The sequence below is a fragment of the Convolutriloba macropyga genome, chromosome 2 (assembly GCF_964194025.1).
Source record: "Convolutriloba macropyga chromosome 2, txConMacr16.3, whole genome shotgun sequence".
Classification (NCBI taxonomy): Eukaryota; Metazoa; Xenacoelomorpha; order Acoela; family Convolutidae; genus Convolutriloba; species Convolutriloba macropyga.
The window spans coordinates 79,864,497-79,887,255 of NC_134469.1; the positions used below are offsets into that span (position 1 = coordinate 79,864,497).

The window sequence follows — 22,759 nt, forward strand, 5'->3', positions numbered from 1 at the left end:
CTTCGAACTCTGATGGGTGCCGGGGCCTCTTTGGTTTATTCTACTGGAGTGCCCCTTCTAGTCCTCATTCACCCAAAATGGTCCGGCAGAATCACGAGCTTAACCGAGACCTCTTTCGGGTTGGGAATTATGCTCGGTCCTATAGTTGGGAGTGTTTTATACTCTCTGGGCGGCTACATTTTGCCATTCGTTTCTGCGGCCGTAACCCAAATTTTATTAGCTACTCTGTGTATTTTTATCTTACCAAACAAAGCTTCTAAATCTCATGAACCGCCTAATTGAAGATGCCACATCCAATGAAGACCCCTCTAGCGATAATTCGGTGATGCCCGGAGAAATGGAAGAATCTTCACCTGGCTATACTTTTGTTTATTTTGCAACTCGACCTGTTGTTTTCGCAATTGCCTTTTCATTAGCAATCCACTCCGCAACAACTGGGTTCTTAGACGTTGCGCTGGGACCCTACCTTCTGGAAAAATTCGACGTTACCGGTGACACGGCAGGATTATATTTTCTTGGGTTCCTTGGAGTTTATACATTGGTTTTGCCCGCATTGGGCTTACTTGTTGATCGGGGCCATGCTGGGAAAATATTTTTAATCTCGTGTTGCGGAGCAGCTTTGGGCTTCGGTTTGTTCGCCCTACCACTCGCTGTGACGTCACTAGAATCAAAATACTGGACTGTTCTGTGTCTGGCTATTTTGGGAGCCGCAAACGCTGGCGGTTACGCGGCTGTTTACCTGATTTTCGAGAAACTGGCTTATAAAATTGGGTTCAGAATAGAAAATAAAGTAAAGTTATTGACGGCATCTTTGGCAAACGCAGCTTTCGCATGTGGTCGGATGTTGGGTTCGGTTGTGATCGGTGGTGTTTTCGGCGGGCAATTTGGGTTTTATTACAGCTGTTCCATTTTATGCGCGCTTTTATTAATCTCTACTGTGTTAAGTGGATATGTGTTATGTACTAAAGGTTTCTTGCGGAAAATATTCTATCCAAGCCAGGAAACTGAACATCTGATTGGAAAAACATCGAGTAAAACGTAGTTGAGTACGGTAGCTTAAGAGAGATCTATTCTGTTTCGCCCAAAGTGTTTCTTATGACCCCCCCCCCCCCCCCCCCCCCCGTTACCAATTATATGTTGTTATATAGCACGTTACTATGTACAAAATAGCACGTGCGCCGGGGGGGGGGGGGGTCATAAAAGATTTATGCTCACTAAGATGGGGGGGGGGGTGGGGGCAAAACAGAATAGATCCCTTTAAGAATGATGCATATTGACGAAAAGATCTGTAACTTCCTTTTCATGAGCAGTGACCTGTATACAGCTATTTTCATTTTATTTCATTTTCAAATTTGGTTTTATTTCATAATTAGATTGAATTTTACGGACTGTAGTACTGTCTTCGGATGTTTTCAGTGTGTGCCCCCCCCCCCAGCTATAATTGGAATTCGCGCTTTTAATATAAACATGTATGCCCTGTCAGTAATGGTTACGTGACTTTACTTTAAGTAACTGCGAACTTCTGGCGTTTATCGAGAACTGCGAAGCGGTTCGAGATAATAAGTCAGAAATTCGAAGTGACTTCGGCAGAGTCACTTAACCATGCTTAAACCACGAAACGCGCACGTTTTAAAATGACGAAAGTCAACGGAAGTCAACTTCTGGCTAAGTGGCAACTTCTGGTATTTTAACTTCTGGCACTGCAGACTTTCGGCGACTTTTGTTCACAAATGCTTGAGGAAGAGAGAACAAAGCTCGCATGAGGGGGGGGGGGGGGAGAGAAACAGTGTTCACATCCAGTGAAAAATTACTTATAATGCGAAGTGAAACAAGGAGGATTGTCAATGGGCGGACGCACAATATGTTTCGATCACAATTTTTGTTCATTTTTGTCATCTAGAAGACAGGGGGTGATATTTCGCTTGAAAATGTGGGTGAACCGTGGTCTTCGTGAAATAACCTTAACTACAAAAGGTCTTTATAAAAATTATGTGAGGTTAGATTCCATTTTGCAGCCAAATTGGTTTCCCGACTTACAGCGGAAGGAAATTGCAGCAAATCTAACAAAAATTAATCTCTTTCGACGTCAATTATGAAAAAAAGAAGCAAAAAATAGAAATTTTGATAATCCCGTGCTGTTTCCTTCAACAAGAGTAATGTGGGATGAAGAGCATAATGACGTTATTTTAATCGGACTAATTGCGGCCAAAAACACTGTCAATGCGACCAAAAATTAGGAAAAACTTAAATATAAAACTGCTCAATCTGGTGACAAAAGAGCAAAAAATTATCTCAGTGTTGATAAAATAACAAACACCTCTTAAAATTGTTAGGTATAGCTTTGGTCAAAAGGGAAAAAGGCCTTTTTAGATATAATAGAGTGAATTAGCCAGCTGAGCATAAAATTTTGTGGAAACATCCACTGAAGACAAAATTTGAAAACTTAATAGGTAAGATCAGTGAAAGATTCTGGGCAATTTTAACAGAAAGGCAGACCCTCTGTGAAATCTGGGGTTATACAAAAATATATTCTTATATAAAAATATAAGACATAAATAAAAAGCTGAGAGCTAAAAGTTGGCATACCAGAAGAAAAAACTTAAAATGTGCTTGGACGTTTGCGAACAACCAGTTTCTAAATCAATAGCAGTAGCTGTCTCAAAAGTGTGTGAGAGGAATAGCTGTAAAAACATAATCTAGATTCCAAAACATTTTTTAAAAAAATAGATCTATTTCATTTTTTATGGAAAAATCAGCGATATCAGATGAGTGGCAAGTTTTTCTCTAGTTAGTTGACATCTGAAATAAACAATATTTGAATATTTGGGTTTTGCATTCAACACCCCTTTGCACTTATCAATCATGTAGAGATTTGAATATTTTCTCAGATGGAGTAATTGTACAAAAGGACTCATAATTTTTTTGTGAAATTAATTTGAAGTCAATTTGACTTTTTTGTATGAATATTATTATTGAGATCTACTTGGAAAAAATAGACAATGGGGCAGGCCAATTGTTTCATAAAAATTGCAATTTCCAAAACAGTTGTCATTAATTACATTAATCCCGTCTCCTAGGGACATTAAAAATCATTTTAAAAACAAAAAAAATAATAAAAGGTCTTTAGACGCGACTGTTTTTTTTCCTGGTAATGATAGCGGTGCAATTTTTCTACAACGAAAAACAGAATTCAACGACAATGAAAACGATTTTGCAATACCAGATGGCACAAATGGGCCAAATAGAAAGATTCTGGCGACAATTGTGCAGTTTACCCAAAATTTTCAGCGACCAACCTCTAACAACAGTATGTCTAACTGCAAATTATGTAAATCAGAAGTCAGAAGTCAGAAGTCCGCTGCGTGTAAACTTTGACACTGAACTGATAAATTATGTCTACTCCCTTCTGAGCATTAAAAAATATTGAACGACAAGCCCTACTCAACATTAAATATATGGAGTGAAGAATTTCTTTTTTTTAGTTTTTTTTTCAACCTACGGTATATTACTACTGGGTATTCTAGTTATCAGTGTATGGGTGCTGTCTCTAACCAACTACTGGTGTCACTGTAACGATCTCCCCACACAGTTTTGTTTTTTTGATAACTTAATCGCATTTTTTTTGAACGTCAATTTATCTGAATTTGGGTTTTCTATACACATAAATTGGGCTGTATTCCATCTCGTCATCGGGTGAGACCAAACCTTTTACATCACATAATCTTTAATTCTATTTCAGGTACAATTTTTCCGGCAACTTTTATAAAAAAAATGATGCTGTAATTTTGTTTATTATTCAACTAAAAGCAATACAAGATCATCATGTTTTCAAAAAAAAGTCCTTGAAAAATGTAACAAAGAGGAACTAATTGCGAAACTTCTAGAAACCAGCGAAAAAATAAATGAAAAGCATAAAATCATAAAATCTCTAGAAAACAAATTGGCACAGTACGAATTGCAGAAACAGACAGTTACTTTCCAGAAAGAGACAATAAATCGTCTGGAGAAAGATGTTGAATACTTCAAAGAACAGACATCGAAAGTCATTGATAATTTGCTGGAAAAGCAGAATAGTTCGCGTTTACCAAAAAACTATTGAAACACCAGATAAAAAATATTATCCGAAAGTGATACCGCGCTTTGCAAAGCAGCATTTATTATCAGATAGCACATACCTCAAAATCAATCAACAAGACATCTCGCAGCAAACGGCAATACATTCATATTCTTCAGCAACAATTAAAGATATAGGAAATGTTGTTGAAACTTATTCTCCTGGGGCTAAGACGGAAACTTTAGTACTACATGCTAGACATAACTCAATTGATAAAAGTTTATCTAGGCAAGATGCTGCAATGCAAATGAAAGATACAGTTGATAAGTGCATGAAAAAGTTGAAACCTCACCGTGTAGCTGTGTGCAAAATTTCACCTGTCAAGGACGACTGTTTTGGTCGAAATAGTAATAATGAGGCAATTACAAAGTTTAATGAGCAACTTGAAATGATATGTCTGCAACTGGATGGTCTGTATCCGTGGTCAAAAGTTGAATGTCTTGACAATGCTCTGACAGATAATGATATTTCTTATGACGGGGTTCACCAAACGTAAATGAAATCAAAAACCTTGTGAATAATATTCGTCGCTCTAATGTCTTGAACAATCTCCCTGCAGCTCAGAATGTGATCCAACCTCGAAAAATTCCAAATTATCGCAATATTGCTTGAGTTGAACAATGTGAAAGATATGAGAATTTGTTTTTTAATATTAGTAGTACTTTTTTGTCTGACAAATTTGCACAAAAATCACTTCATAGTCAGTAGGAGCAGTTTAACTCAAGCAAAACATTCGTTCATTCGTTATACAATATTGTGTACATATTGATAGTCAGCTGGATTGAAAAAATTTTGCGCCTCAAAGCTGTTCGTTTTCTTTGCAATTTGGTTCTGAGAAAAACATTACTCCTTTGTGGAGATGCGGAAGGAAATCCTGGACCCTTTAATACATCGAACTTGTCGACTTTTGATAAAGTGCTAGATCCATCCTAAAAGAGTTTGAAATTTTTTTCTCATAAATGCGCGTAGCATACAAAATAAGTATGAAGACCTTTCGAATTTGCTTGAACAACTAGATTCGCAAACTATACTTATAGTAAACGAAACATGGATTTCCGAGCAACAGGACACCAATTTCAATATTAGTAAAAAACATCTTTTCCTATAAAAAGCTCGATCAAAACAAACTGGAGTCCAGCGAGGTGGGGGTGTCGGAGTTTGGATCCCAAAACACTTCAATGTTAAACGTAAGAAAAAATTTGACAAGGTTAAGGCAAATTTTTTTGAATCAATGTGGCGTGAAATTAATGAACCTCTAAAAGATAAATGTTTGATGAACATTTCGTACAATCTGAGTAAAAATCTTTCCGATTTTTTCTTGAGCGAGTTGAGTGCCGAAGTTTCTAATGCATATTCCTTAACAGACAATCTTCTTCTGTTTGGTGACTACAACATTGACCAAGTCAATAAAAAAGAGAACGAAATACTTGATAACTTTACATCTGGTCTGGCACTTAACCCAACAAATGTGGACACTCCCACTCGCATCAGCAAAACTAATCAATTCCTTATCAATCACTGCTTCATGACAAAAAAACGAATTGTTGAAGGGAAAGTTTGTTTGCCGCCCATTGAGATTGACCACAATATCATATTTTATCAGAGTAATTTAGAAATGATAGGGAGGAACGAAGATACATATTTCTTTAGAGTGAACATGAAATTTTTCTCGGTGGAGAAATTCAACAGGGACTTGGCTTTTGCGGACTGGCGACCTATGTATCAATAAGAATATTGTGATGAAATGTTTACAAAATTTAATGAAATTTTTCATAGTATATTTGATCAACATGCATCTATACAGATCTGTGGTTCTTCAATAAAACAAAACAAAAAAAGTGATAAACCATGTATATCCAAGGAACTCGAAAAATTAATAGCAGAAAAACATCATTTGTACAATCAATGCAAATTCTCTCAAAACTGCGATTTTTTCGACGAGTTCAAAAAATGCCCTAACAAGTGAACCGAAAACTACGAGAGGCAAATCACAAATATTCTGATAATTTTTTAAGCAATATGAAACATCGAAGCAGAAGTGGAATTTTATCAATAAAAGAATTAGGAATCCACAAACAAGGTATTAATGTGTCAGAAATTGAAATAGACGGAGCCATGGCCGTTGACAAAAAGCAATCTGCAATGCATTTAATATATCTTTTGAGGAAATGGGCAAATATTCTGGTGATTTCGTTCCTCTCAATATCCATAAGTTGGATCATTGTTCCTAAAAATTCAACTTTAGAGTATTGACTTAAAAATATCTAGAAAACTTTTGATAGTTTAGAAAACAATGAATCACCGGGTCCAGAATTTGTCCATGCATGGGCTTTAAAGGCGGCGAAGTACGCAATTGGTACTCATCTGCAATTTATTTTTAATGAATGTATTCAAAACGGTGTCTTGACACCTGTTCTAAGACATGCATATATCACGACAACACATATATCAAGGATCAACAACACAAGTGTGCAACTATCGACAAATTTCGGTCACACCAACTTTTGTTAAACTTTTTGAGAAGCTTCTCTTTTTCCAAATGATGGATCACATTAAAAAAAACAATTTATTGAAGAGAGAGCAATTTGGATTCCAAAACAAAAATCTTCAACAGATGCAGTATTGTTTTTCTTTGAGACAGTAATAGAAAACCATGAAAATAGGCAAAACACTGCAGCAATTTTCTTAAACCTTGCAAAAGCATTCAATTCAATTTCGCACAAAATATTTCTTAAAAAAGCAGAGTGCTTCAACTTCTCTGAGCCTGCAGTTAATTTACTGAGATCTCTTCTCGCAGAAAGATCTCAATGCATCAAAATAGGCACCGAGGTCTCAGAACATATTTTCGTTAATCACGGAGTACCGCAAATCACATTATTAGGACCCCTAATTTTTCTTTTATACGTTAACAATTTTTCAGAAAAAATCAAAGGTGACTTTGAGCTTGTTCAATTTGCAGACGATACTAGTTTTTTATGACGATATGAACCAAGAGAAACCATTGCAACAAAAATTGGAAATATTTTACTGAAGACGGAAAGTTACTTGGAGGAAAATCAACTCATTTTGAATGCTGATAAAACAGAACTATTTTTTTTCTACCTGTGACGAATAAGAACCAAAAATTACTTTTAACGGAAATTTTTTAAAATCTGCTGAGAGTTGTCGTTATCTAGGAATACGCCTCAACTCAAAATTGATTTTTGAAGCACATCTGAAGTTAGTCTTAAAAAATTGGCGGCCGCCATTCGCTCACTATATTTAGTAAGAAACCATATACCTTTTGAAGTAAGGTTGCAAGTTTTCAAATCTTTAGTCCTCTCTCATTTGTCATTCAGTGGAGTTTATTTACAAACATTGTCAGCAAAAAATGTACAGCATATAAATCGACAGATTAATTGGGGCATAAAAGTGTGTTAAATGCGTCGTAAATTTGATCATTGCCGTGATATCCTTCTCAAATCGCATGTCCTACAAGCTGAATTAATTATTTCAAAGTTCAGTATATTGAAACTCCACACAGACTTGAATCAGAGGATAGTAACAGAAACATTTAAAAAGTCTGCAAACCGCCTACAGTTAAAACAGAACAAATGGACAAAACAGCTGATAATAAGAACGCAAAAGTATAATAAGCAGTGTAAAAGATCTTCAATTTTGAAGAGCATAAAAATAGAATAAGTTACCCTCTAACGTAAGAGCGACTGAGAACAAAATTCTCTTCAAAAGAAATTTATCGGAGCTTTTGCAATGTCAGCACGAAAATTTCCCAATAGATAGACAGTTAGGATAATTCTTGTCTTATTTTTTTATATAGTAGAACGAATAGCTTAATGGGTAACATCAATTAATAACCAGAAGTTTGATGTATAATTTTGATTACTTCAATAAATATTCGTTTAAAATTATTATGAAGGCATGTAAAATTTAACCTTTCGTTTATATTATTAACTTACATGAATGGAAAAAAAAATAAATAATGCAAATAATTATTGTAAACAACTTTTATTAAAGCTGGATCAGATTTAAAGTATTAGGAAAGAACCGAACAAAAATTGTAAAATATGAGCCAAACAAGGCCTAATTCCGATCCAAAGCCTATATTAACCAGAAATGAACTAAAAAGGTTAAAAAATTAAGATGAGAAAAGAAAATCTTCAGTGCTATAACTCTTAAATGAGTCAAAAAGCAGAAAATACGTCAACTGAGGTGTTTTTGTGCTTGGAGGGTGTTCTTATGATTCAACTTATATCTCATGACTTTCTAAGTCAAACATAATAACCGTTCATAACTGGTTGAAAAACAATCCCGAGCATAACAATTGAAGTTGCCAACCAAATCTGTGCTGTATTAATGGATTTAAGATGAGAGAGCATTTTTGCAGACTTTTTAATGCAATTGGTGGACTTGAAACATAATTTGAGAGTTAAAATTGAATGAATCTCATTTTTTAAAGAAAATTGCAAACGCCAATCTAAGTTACTGAACATTGGATGACACAATGTATTCGTGCAATCATTTATAATTTAGCCTATTTTTGTCACCTCAAAAAATTAGGACTTTAGACTTCACATTTAGTTAATCTGGAGAAAAAAACGCACTGAAAATATGTGAAGTGCTGAACGGATTCGTGAAAAGAAATGTTTCTGCGGAAAGTATTGGCAATTTCAATATTAGGTGCATTTCATAATAAAATCCTGATATAAATTGAATAGATTCTGTGGTATAATAGTACATTTTTAGTTTGGGGCTATTGTTTGGTGTAGCTAAATTGGTTCATTTTATGTTTAATTTAATTTAGTTCATTTCATCTACCTTTATTTTGTTCATTCATTTAGTTCTAGTTTTGAAGATCGAATCTTATGTTTTCATACTTGTAAATTTGTTTACATCCTGTGCATGATCTTTTGTCTGTTCACATTGTCTCGTGATTGTAAGTTGCCGCATTTAGAAATGTAATCTTATGAACAAAATGTTAATCAGTTTTGTTAATTTTGTCTAATTTCATTCTCTTCATTTTCGCAATTCAAATTAGTTGACTCTCTCTTTAACTAGAATCCGATCCGCCAAAGTCTTAATTTAGACGTGTCAAAAGTTTAGTATCTTTCGCTAAGCGAAATACCCTATTAACAATTGAAAGCAATTTCGCTACGCCAAATCGGCCTAAATTCTGTAACCAGAATATTCAATCCACAAGCAACAAATAATAGCGTTGAATCGCACCACAAAGTCACCACTAAATAGCCGTTGTAGAATAAGCTAATCGGTGCCGCGAATCAACTCATTCCTACAGATTGTAAATCTGTACGACAGATTCCTCTAAAAACATTTTTTTTTAAAATCTTCATATTAAGAGATTCATTACATCAGATACGGGTTGCATTTTTCAGACAGTAATCAGAACTTCAAAACAACCATTAGTTAGAAGTTTTGCGAGGTTTGTGTTTCCTTTATGTATACAAATAACACTCGATGAAATAACCGATAGATGATTTCAGCAGATGCCTCATCAACCTGAATTATAGTGTGCTGTTGGTGGTTGTGATACATAAGCACTATTATTCTTGTTAAATCGTTAATCTTCAGCGCCAATCATTATATTCATTCATGTTTTAGTTTACTTCATTTTGCCTTTCAAAACTTGCTCTTAATTTCCTTTCATAAGGTGGATGTCATTTATTAATTTGTTCATTTTCCTAATTTGTTTATATGATTCCTTGTCTGTTCACTTAGGCCACTTCCTGATCTTTTATTTTTACTTTTTTATTTCACTTGTAGTTAGTTTTAGGTTTTTTAGTGCTGCATTTTTAGTTTTAAAACTTTGTTCAAAACTTAGTGCAACATCAATTTGCTGATTAGATTTTGCTTATAATCTCTTTCCCAATAATCCGAATTTATTTGTCAGTTGAATCTCTTTTAAATTTGCCTAGCAAATCTGAAAGTTCGAAGCCATATTCAAAAGCTTGGTTTTTGTCAAGTTCAATTAAAAGCTGCCTCAAAACTAGATAATTCTAGCTAATAGAATCATAAGCAAATTCGCACCGCAAAAACAATAGAATTCAAGCATAATACGAAATTGAATTTCGCTGAGCCGAAATCTCGAAACCAAAATTTCTCCAACCGAAACCGGCAAGAGTCAAACTTCCGCTCGAATTAAAATACGAGGCACCTATCGAAGAAGCAACGGAACAAACAGAAAGAGAGAGGCAAATACGGAATAGTCTGCTAAAACACGGTGGCAACTCAAATGCTGAAGCAACGGAAGCAGGAATCCTTTGTGGGATCGCCCTTGGACGTTGTGTGCTCAAAGATGAGTATCTCTTTTCTATCTCAGGATAGGCACAAAGGGACGGAGAATACTAACACAAAAATTTCCTCTTGCTGTTATCCATTATTGTGTTGTTATCATCTGTCAACGCTCAAACTGTGGGAAATGCTAGAAATAGATTTAATTATACCTGGCAATAATGCTTTTGGTCGACATAATTTTTTCTTTAGAGAGCGGAAAATAGTTGAAAAAACCTTAAATGTCTGCAGCACTCTGAAAACTAGCTGAAAATTGCAATTTCGAAAACCGTGACATAATACAAAACATAAATAATACGAGACCGATTTATTGCAAATATGTTCGATGACGACATTCAATGTGAATTGCTACGTGATACATTTGAACCGGAGAGCTTTAACCATTGCAGTAAACAAAAAACTGGGACACAAAAACCAACAACAATTTTCATCAAAAAATACGAAATGCACATACGGAAATCAACAATTCAATTGATTTTGCGACGCACATACACGACCACAAAAAAGAAACGGAAACAATTCCAGTCGCGAGTCCAATGGCCAATGCAGAAATTGAGGAGACGATTGGACACGAAGTCCCAGTCACGTTTTCATCTCTATGGACAAGATGTGTACTCACCGTGAACAACTATATCACGTCACAAAGGTATTTGAAAAGAAAACAAAAGACCAGCAAAAACACATCACAAAGTAATAGAGCACAAAATTTTGAAAAATCATAAAAAATACAGAGAACTCAGAACATCAAAGCATAAATTTCATTAATTATAATGAGCAGTATGACTCACATTATGAGCTTTCTGGAGATAACTACGTTGCAAAGATCAAAAATAATGAAACGAAATAATGAGGAGACGATTGGACACGAAGTCCCAGTCACGTTTTCATCGCTATGGGTAAGATGTGTGCTCAACGTGAAAAACTATAATTGAAGCGCAAAACATGAAAATTATTACTGGCAACACAGAATGTAATTTGCTCCTCGATCCCGGCAATGGATATAGCATAATTAATTATAAACTCGCAAAACAAATAATGTATAATTGTGAACATTTTAAATGATCAGGGTTGAAAACCATTGAACCGTTTTCAAATGTTAAGTGAAAACATTGGGAACATTAAGAACACCAGTTCAAAATACTGATGGGAATATTAAACGTGCAAAAATTACTGTAGTAGCCGATGGTTTCCAGCTATTTCTTGGACGATATTTAGTCGATCAATTAACCCTTGCAAGAATTTAGAAATTAATAACTGCGATCATCTATGCCCCATTAAAATGTCAATTCCGGATTAACAAATAGAATCGGCAAAAAAAATCATATAGTAAAATCAAATTTTCATAGAAATTATCAAATTACACACCAAAAAGTGCCAAAGGTCCCAATTCATTTATCCATTTACAACCTAAGTTAAAATTGGAATCAAATAATTTTCAAACTGTTGGGATCATTATTTTACTTCATCTATGGTTATCACGGTAAATCATGGTTATCAATCAATTAAAATAGCTCTATTTTCAAACATTCTAAGTAAAACCATTAAAAAAACAAATACCAATTGTCCAACGTCGATTCACCATTTTCATAGCCAAAATAGCTTATGCGTTGATACGGCCCGCCATTGTAATTTCAGTCTAGTTAGTGGCATGCACATACCGTGTCAAAACGGGATTGTATTGTATAACAGATATGCCTGCAGAATTTCAAAAAGCTATCAATACTAGACTCACTAAAACTTTCTGAATTCTTGACAGCATTCTCATAGTAAGCAGAGGGAAAATTGAAGATAATGTACGACTCTAAGAAATGTCTCAAAAAACTAGATGATGAAATTTTACAAATTAGTCTGGCAAAATGCCATAACAAATGGAGTGGCTTGGTCACAAAATTAATCAATTCGACGTGACATCATCAGCAAGCAGAACAGCGGCAATACAAGTCTTTACTGCACCAAAAAAACTAAAAAAAAATTAAGATCATTCGTGGGTTCAGTTCATCATCTCGGAAAATTTATCCAGAACGTGTCACGACTTTGTCATCTTTTACGACATTCACTTTGTCATCATTAATAAAGAAAGACTCTAAATTCATCTACACAGACAAACACAAAAGGCACACCAGTCAAATTAAAGAAAAAACAGTTGAAAATATTTAAAATAAACATTTCAAGCCAAACTTCGAAAACCGTACAAAATGTGACGCTTCAAGGAAAAGTTTTGAAGCTGCTCCTGAACAACGTACCCAACGTAGCCTAGACGGTTGCCAAGCCGTAGCATTTGACTTGCGTTTACTTAATACCGAAGAAGAAAAAAATTACGTTGAAGAATTTTAACCTCATGGCGGCGTAGTTTGGTCATGCGAGAATTTTACCGCAAATGTTACCTATGCGGTAGGCAATTCAACTTCATTACTGATCATGTCACTTAACTCTCAACCATGCATAAAAACAGCGAGATAATAAATCTTTTAAGAGCCGTCTCACAAGATGGGTTGATTGACTATTTCCGTTTGAATTCACGGTCAATCATTTGCCTAGCTCAAAAATTGTTCTGATAGATTACATTTACATATGAGGAGCAATTCATACATGCAAAGTTAGACGCAATCAAATGCAATGCAAAAAAAATTTCTGTTAAATACCCACAAATAGGCGAATTTTATGGAGCGAATTGAGGCCAATAATATGAACGCAATTAACTCAATTATCAACGACAAAATATGTGGTAAATGATAGAGCGCCTCTGAGCAAAAAGAAAAACGGGAAAGCAATCATTGCAATGTTCAATAAAGAAGTTAAACGCTGCAATGATTGCTTCCCCCAAGCTTAGTGAGAATATATGTTTTATGACAGCAAGGTGCACGTGCGTTATTTACATAGTAACGTGTTATATAACAACACATAATTTGTAACTGGGGGTCATAAAAAACACTGGGGGAGGGGGTACAGAATTGATCCCAAATATTGTTGGGCTTTAACAATAATTTCAGGACTCAAGACTGTAAATTTTTACATTTAGGTAGATTTTTTTCGCAGAATCAATTGCATTTTTGCTGTTCATTTTTTAAATGAAATTCTAAGATTGACCAATTCGTAGCTGTTTTGAAATTGAAGTGCATTTAAGATACATTATACGAAATGAGCAAGTGCTTTGTAAGTCGATTCCATTTTAGCAGTGGGGAGTTTGTGGAACTGCAAACATTCTCCAACCCTAGAGGTCTTGAGCTATAATTTTTTTCATGGATAAGAAAGAAATTGTATCATTATAGGAAAACTGCCTAGTGTATGCCATTTGTTTTAATTGCTGATACTCGAGGAGGCAAGACTGATTGATGTTTCCGTGTTGCCATAGGAATGAAACTACATTTTGATTTCATAAAATGAAAAAGAACCATTTTCGAGATTAATGGCAGCCGCAGATAAAATCACTTTGATGAATTCTATAGAATATAAAAAAATGAAAATGTAAATTTTTTATCGTTAAAATTTACGAAAAATTGATTCAAAATTGAAAAAAGTTTGATCTTTGGTCAATTAATTCAAAAGTTCTACCACACTGCATAATTTGTTTTATTTAATTTATTAGAATACTGTAATTGTGATCCTATTTAATTACAATTATAATAATATATTTGACGTCAGAGATGATTTTTTAAAAACTTTTTATGCCGACAAGGTTTCTTGGAACTAACATGTAAAACTGGATGTTCTCTCTAATAATCCAGAACTAATAACTCATTATTTTATCGAATACTCGCTGTTCAAAGTTCACATTCCTGTTCAATCATCCCTCCTGTTCAGTCAATCTTGACTGCCTTGTGCCACTAGTTGCTACTAACACAAATTTCGACTTCAAAAAAGCAGATTGGAGAGCTTATTGACTCGATTATAAATATTTCCTTCAATCAATACTGCTTCAGCAAAACAAATTTCTTACTTGAGCAATGGTACCAATGGGTAGAGGGAGAAAATCAAAAATCCAGTGATATGGATCTCTGAAATTTTGAAAAGAAGTTTTTGCCAGTTGGAGGTTTAGTAAAATTCAAAAACATCTCGTCCATAAGAAAAACACGTCTTTCGACTGTTATGATCTACAATACTGAAAAATTAGACTCCGCTGACCAACGGATGCTTTCTACATGTGTTTTTGCGTGTTTTTTTAAAAAAGTGAATTTGAAAATATTTTTCAACACTCACTTTTATAGTGTTCGATAAACAATTTGAACTCGTAAAAATTCTACATCATTTGCTATATGGTTTTTCTTGAAGTCGACCTGCTACTTTGCAATTATTTTTATTCCTGGACGGTGTACATAAAAAGTACGATTGCGAGGAGATAAAAAAGAGCTAACAGTTCTATATCTCAATTTTTAAAGCTTGAAAAATAATTTTGAAACCCTTCCACGCAATAATTCATTGGAAAATCTTCTTTCTATTGGTTTATATGACATTTTTCTTAAACACTTAGCATCGTATCTCACAAAATGCAGGCAGTATGTGCAAATATAATAAGTCGATCGAGAAGCAACGCAGTTAGTACGGAGTGCTGCAACGCTCAATTCCCATCTTGTTTCCGATTTTCCATTATTGCGGACCATCTTCGTGATAGTTGAAAACAAAAGTGACCTTGATGAGTCCGTGAGATACCTAACAAATTGGTGTAGCACATACTAAATGTCGGCAAAACAAAACTACCCCAAAACTAAGGGAAATCTGATCGGAAACTTAGCTAGCACAGTGTAAAAACGGGTTCAATCAATTTTATGCAACATATGAGTTTTTGTAATTTTTTAGAAGACATTAACAATGCGGATTAGACGCCAATTCATATTCTAATTCAACTACTACTACATCCTAGCATCTATTTCACCTCAATTTGTCCTCCGTATTGATTCCGGGTGCTTTCAAGGCAATCTCAAACGCAACGATTGATAGATTTTGCAATTCTTAGTGCATTGGTCAATCATAATTAAGTTGTTTGGTTGGATGGTAATTGCTCTAAAACAAATTTTTACAAAACATTCTCCTGATTCTCTGATTTCTGTGTACATTTCGACAAGCCGCAAATAAAGCTGACAGGTCTCAACGTTTTATCAAGATTTTCAACAAGGATGGAAGCATGTACAATTGTGGGAGATGGGACGTGGGAATTGAAAAAAAAATCCCCAGAACGTGGGAAATGAAAAAAAAAACACCAAAATGAAGGCGATCGAATGTTCAACTTCAGGTTTTGTAAATTTCATTTTTACCAGCTGTTCCAGAGTTTTTTTGTAATTTCTCAGAAGACATTAACAAGGCGGATCATAAACGCCAATTCAAGCTAATACAACCGTGCGAAATTTTTGAAAATTTTGCCAATCTGCCAATCATTTGGACCTGCAACCAGAGTTCACCTGAAACCTAGAAATCATGTAAACACGTCAATTCGCTGCCAGATAAAAACTAGCAAAAATCCGTTATCCTGCACTGATGAAAAATTCTTCTTCCGCAGCAAATATCTCTTTAATGAAATGAGAGAAAAATTTCAACAGTTTTGCTCCGATTTGAAGAACAAAAACACATCCCGCAACATTTACTGGACGTTTTCTGCAAAAACTAACGAAACGAAAAATTACTCTCGAAAACCCATATTGTATTGTCATTTCAATGAATTTTCTGAACTGTAAATTGAACTTTATTTTCTGTGCTGCTGAACCCAAGGCTTTGACCTAAATCCTATTCTATTTCCACTACTACTACTACATCTTAGCATCTATTTCACCTCAATTTGTCGTCCGTATTGATTCCGGGTGCTTTCAAGGCAATCTCAAACGCAACGATTGATAGGTTTTGCCACTCTTAGTGCATTGGTCAATCATAATTAAGTTGGTTGGTTCGATGGTTCTTGCTCTAAAGCAGATTTTGACAAAACATTCTCCTGATTCTCTCATTTCTGTTTACATATCGAAAACACAAAAATAAAGCTGACAGATCTCAAAGTTTATTAAGTTTTTCAACATGGGTGGAAGCATGTTCAATTGCGGGAGGTGGGACGTGGGAATTGAAAAAAAAAAATCACCAGAACGTGGGAATTGAAAAAACTCCAAAATCAAGGCGATCAAATGTTCAGCTTGTGCTTTTGTAAGTTTCATTTTTACCAGCTGTTCCAGAGTTTTTTATAATTTTTCGGAAGACATTAACAAGGCGGATCATAAACGCCAATTCAAGCTAACACAACTGTGCAAAATTTTTGAAAGTTTTGCCAATCTGCCAAACATTTGGACCTGCAACCAGAGTTCAACTGAAACCTAGAAATCATGTAAACACGTCAGTTCGCTGCCAGATAAAAACTAGCAAAAATCCGTTATCTTGCACTGATGAAATATTCTTCTTCCGCAGCAAATATCTCTTTAATGAAATGAGAGAAATCTATCAACATTTTTGCTCCGATTTGAAGAACAAAAACACATCCCGCAATATTTACTGGACGTTTTCTGCAAAAACTAACGAAAAAAAAATTACTCTCGAAAACCCAATGCGGATATTGTCATTTCAATGAATTTTCTAAACTGTAAATTGGATTTTATTTTCTGTGCTGCTTAACCCAAGGCTTTGACCTAAATCCTATTCTATTTCCACTACTACTACTACATCTTTGCATCTATTTCACCTCAATTTGTCGTCCGTATTGATTCCGGGTGCTTTCAAGGCAATCTCAAACGCAACGATTGATAGGTTTTGCCACTCTTAGTGCATTGGTCAATCATAATTAAATTGGTTGGTTGGATGGTACTTGCTCTAAAACAAATTTTTACAAAACATTCTCCTGATTCTCTGATTTCTGTGTGCATTTCGACAAGCCGCAAATAAAGCTGACAGGTCTCAACGTTTTATCAAGATTTTCAACAAGGATGGAAGCATATACAATTGTGGGAGATGGGACGCGGGAAATGAAAAAAAAACATCAAAATGAAGGCGATCGAATGTTCAACTTGTAGTTTTGTAAATTTAATTTTTACCAGCTGTTCCAGAGTTTTTTTGTAATTTCTCAGAAGACATTAACAAGGCGGATCATAAACGCCAATTCAAGCTAATACACCGTGCGAAATTTTTGAAAATTTTGCCAATCTGCCAATCATTCGGACCTGCAACCAGAGTTCACCTGAAACCTAGAAATCATGTAAACACGTCAATTCGCTGCCAGATAAAAACTAGCAAAAATCCGTTATCCTGCACTGATGAAAAATTCTTCTTCCGCAGCAAATGTCCTTTAATAAAATGAGAGAAAAATTTCAACATTTTTGCTCCGATTTGAAGAACAAAAACACATCCCGCAACATTTACTGGACGTTTTCTGCATAAACTAACGAAAAAAAAATTAATCTCGAAAACCCAATGCGGATATTGTCATTTCAATGAACTTTCTAAACTGTAAACTGGATTTTAATTTCTGTGCTGCTTAACCCAAGTCTTTGACCTAAATCCTATTCTATTTCCACTACTACTACTACATCTTTGCATCTATTTCACCTCAATTTGTCGTCCGTATTGATTCCAGGTGCTTTCAAGGCAATCTCAAACGCAACGATTGATAGGTTTTGCCACTCTTAGTGCATTGGTCAATCATAATTAAGTTGGTTGGTTGGATGGTACATTCTCTAAAGCAAATTTTGACAAAACATTTTCCTGATTCTCTGATTTCTGTTTACATTTCGACAAGCTGCAAATAAAACTGACAGGTCTCAACGTTTTATCAAGATTTTCAACATGGGTGGAAGCATATTCAATTGTGGGAGGTGGGACGTGGGAATTGAAAAAAAAAATCACCAGATCGTGGGAATTGAAAAAACTCCAAAATGAGGGCGATCAAATGTTCAGCTAGTGGTTTTATAAATTTCTATTTTGGCAGCTGTTCCTGAGTTTTTTTCGGTTTTTTCTAAGGTACCAAATTAGCCTGAAATGCATTATTTCTGCTTCATTTTTTCTCTGGCCTTTTTTGAAAATTTTTTTATACTTAATTAATATCTCCGATTTTTTGTTCAAAGAATGGAAACTCAGTAGCGCATGCTAGTGAACATCTGCATAAATTTGTAGTGAGGGAGTTATTCAATATTTTATTGTGAAAGAGTGCTGGCTTCATGTACAGAATTTTGGCCGTAATAACTTATGTCGTATGGAAAAAATCATATGTAGCTAAAAACTTAGCTTCTGCCCTTCGAATTAATCCTGTTTATCTTGTTTGTCCAAACAAGGGTGCCCGGTAGCGTGCGTTTGCGCCTAAATTTCCGACCTCTCTTATTACTTTTTTTGGCATAAATGTCCACCAAATGAGGATCAGATAGGAAACCCCCGAAAATTCAAAAATTTTTCAAAAAAGAGTGTATGAATAAAAAGATTGCCTCCAATGCAAAAAAACTCAGGAGAGTAAAAAATGTCGCATTAGATTGTTGAGATCAGCCATTATTATGAAAGTAGGTCGAGACGAACAACACAATTAAACAATAATTACACCAAACATTAATTGCATCGATAACTTTATATCCATTTTTTTCACAAAAAAAACCAATTAACATGGTCAAAATGGCGTAAGATAAAACTAACAATGAAAAAAAGAACTGGTACTTCACTAGAAAAGATACGAAAACATGAACGCAGCAACACAAATACTGGAAAAAAGCAAAGATAATAAAATTGAATTTTGTTTTCAAAAACAATTAATTTTTTAAAGACTCATTTCCTATCAAAGACAAAGGAAAATTTTACACCCTTTAGTTCGTTTCAGCGATTTCTAAACTGTCCGGAAATTGTGTCTTTTATGTTAACTTTTGTGAACCGTGTTATCCACTATCCTATTTTGTTAAACTTGCAATACTTGTTATTCAATTAGTGCTGATAACTTATCGCTCACCTTTGCTGTGTAACAAACTTGTTTCGCTCAGAATAAATAATCATTCAAATAGAAAGGATCAAATTTTACTCATTTTAAAGAAACTCAGAATATACGTCGAAATTTCAAATTATCTCCAACTAAAATCCTGGGTATTAGACATCTCTATTGAATGCTCAAATATTTAGATAAACAGATATATAAGTAACAAAACTGCGTGAACGCAAGGAAAACTCTTTGATTAGTTTCCAAAAAATGGCTTTAATAACTTATTTCTGGTCTTCAGTTGGCCTCAATAAGACCAATACAAAATTGTTCTAGGTTTCATTAAAACCAGTAAGATCAACTGACTGGGTGCTTTGCAGAAAGTTTTTCTAAATTAGGAACTTGGTTCCTCAACGAACGTTTTGAGAATATCAAAGTCCAGTCTCTTTTCAACAAGTCAAAATTATTTAATCTGTACAATCACTAAGACAATCTACAGAAACAAAACATGTGAACAAATAACTTACCGCTCAAGTAATTGTGCCTCAATACGCACGGTCCGTCAGATTAACAGGACCGATTTAACAAGTTTCAAATGGTTTTTGATGGTTTTTAAGCTCCTTTTATGCTGCTCGTCACTGTTTACATATCGAAATTGCATCTCTGATTAATTGCAGATATAGATTTTGACAAAATGTGATCATTTTTGAACAATTTCACTTTTTCAGTGTAATTTTGATGTCATGGGAAGTTCGTTAACCAAGTTGAAGTTTTGTCGTATATTCTGTATCAGAAACCGGTTCGTTCCTAAACCAATGGGAAGGATCCTGCTATTCCTGATCCTCAATTCCTGATCCATTATAGATAGTTCGTAACATTGTTTTGCTGGTGTTGAATTAGTTAGATTTTGAGTTTCACTTCCTGTTTTTTGATCACGTAATAATCAAATTTACAAAATGTAAACAATAACAAAGTCAACAAATCAATATGGTCGCGATAGATTTTATTGTTGAATATCGCTTGTCTTAATATTCTAACTTCAATGCTCGGTTTGACGTTGAACCAGTTTTATTATCATTAAACGTAGCCTCATTACAGTCGGCCTTGTGTTCCACCGCGAAAACATCTCCGTTTTGTAGTAAAGAGGCGAGCATCACCACTGGTTTCTTTAAAAGTACGTTGTTCGTAGGAACTATCGCTGATCGAAAAACACCGTAGGACCCACCGCTGATCTCCGTAACTGACCCCAGTTTATAATATTATCGCATATTGCTATCTTGGATCAACCAAACGAGAGCACCTTCTTTATGGATTTCGTAGATTACCTTTTTTGCCGGTTTTTCAACGTTGGCAAATACTTTTTGCGAAACCTGTCTTCTCCGTGAAACCTTTTCATCAATTGGTAGTACTGGAGCGAGCTTCACAACAGGCCTCCTGTAGACTTCATCTCTTAGTTAGAATCGTTGCTGATCGTTTCCCTCATCAGAACCATTGATGGTTTCTGAACGTTTTTAAAGCTCTTATATGTCACTATCTTCAACCAACCAAAAGAGATCATCTTGCTTTGTGTCTGCCAGATTTGCATTTCCGTCAAAATCGCATTTTCTTTTGTTTTGGCTGTCAAAAGTTGGCAGACACTCCTTTCGCAATTTGTCCCATATGAGATTCGAGTCAGCCCCTGTTTGCTGGAAAGTTTTCGATGATCATGAAATTCATCTTTGCATGGTATTGTGGTTAAACAGACGTTCTAGTTGCTAAGCAAGTGACTGGGAGTCAAGGCCGTTAAATCTTTAAGGTCTGAACAGCCTGAAGTCAATGGGTTTGCGTTCAATGTCTGCTCAACAATACCATTGTAGTGGGAAAAAATCCCCGGTGACTGATCTGTTCCTCAATACTACATACATTGCCGTCTTGATTTTGTTTGTATTAGATCACATTTTTGCCGCTTTTTTAACGTGGGCAAATACTTTTTACGAAACCTGTCTTTTTCGTGAAACTTTTTCGTCAATTGATAGTAGTGGAGAGAGCTTGACAACAGGCCTCCTGTAGACTCCATCTTTTTTAGAGTCCTTGTTGATGGTTTTCTTCGTCAGAACCTTTGATGGTTTCTGTAACACGACCAATTTTGTAAAACCCTTGTTGGTCACTATCTTCAGCCAACTAAACGAGATCACCTTGCTTTGTGTCTGCCAGTTTTGCATTTCCATCAGATTTGCATTTCCATTTTTTTCGACTGTCTAAAGTTGGCAGATACTCCATTCGGAATTTGTCCCAGATGAGATTCGATTGAACTTGTGTTTGTTGAAAAGTTTTTGATGATGAACGAATTAGTCTGAGCATTATATATAGGTTAAACACTCGTTCTGGCTGCTAAGCAAGAAAAGATTGGAAGTCATTGTTTTCAAGTCGTTAAGATCTGAACAGACTGAAGTCAACGGGCTGGCGTTCTTTGTCTTCTCAACAATACCATCGTACTGGGAAAGCGTCCCCCGTGACCGATCTGTTCCTCAACACTACGTACAATGCTTTCTTGTAACTTCTGACCAACTGTTCCCGTACACTTGCAAAGTGAGATGTTGCGTATGGGTTGAACTTCCATCTGATTCCTTGTTGAAATAGATGTTATTTGATCCCCCCTCTATATCATGCTGGATTTAATTTTCACATTTTTTTTCAGCTCCAACAAAATTTTTCTCGTTATCGCTGGACACCACATCTATATGCATCGCTCTCTTAGTTAGTCATGTGAACAGACAACACCATCACTTTTTTCTTCTTCGCCCAATCTTCACAGTCGAAGGCCAAAGTAGTCAACTCCAACATTTGTAAAGTTTGTTGAAGCAACTAACCACTCTGCTTAGAGATTACTGCTGCTATCGTTTATGTTCTGCTTTTTCTGCAGGTAACCTTCTTGTTCTCGGTTGATCTCAAGGCATTTCGTATGCCTCGGACCCATATCTTCTGGTGAACAATGTTTCCTACAGGCTCAGGGCCCTGGTTTTGTTTGTTATTTTGCTCGCTCCGGAAGAAAAGCTTAACAACAATTGTTTTCAATGTAGAGCTATTGGATGGTTCCCTTGGAAATCCAATTGATTTTTGCCTAATCTGCCTTTGGCGCGTGTAAGTCCTTCTTCATTGTGGAATCTCGAGAACTTTAGTGGTTTCCTTCTTTTTGGATTTTTTTCTCAGCTTTTAGAGAATTCATCTCTTGTTCAGTTTTCCTGCTTTAGTAATTTGAAGATAATTTTGTTCGCCTTTTCCCTTTTCTTCAACGCTGACTACAAGTTTTACTGGTTGGTTTTTGTTCAACGCTTTTTGTACGTATGCCTTTGTATTTACTAGTCTGTTAAAGTTTTTTAACCGTTACCGCTGAAAAACAGCTTTCTTTTCTTCAGCCTTTATCATGAAGACCTATGGGTATATTCCCTTCATCCGAGGCAACGATTAGGTTCAATTGGTTTGGCCATTTAGTTTATGATAGCTTCAAC

At 35.3% G+C, this 22,759-nt stretch overlaps 1 protein-coding gene and 1 pseudogene across 2 annotated transcripts in view; both read left to right on the top strand.

The window, feature by feature from the left end:
• LOC142335016 (MFS-type transporter SLC18B1-like) lies at positions 1-1,098 on the top strand (annotated as a pseudogene).
• Positions 1-22,759, top strand: part of LOC142334762 (uncharacterized) — a 603,346-nt gene that overhangs the window by 469,591 nt on the left and 110,996 nt on the right. The gene's annotated exons all lie outside the window — the stretch shown is intronic.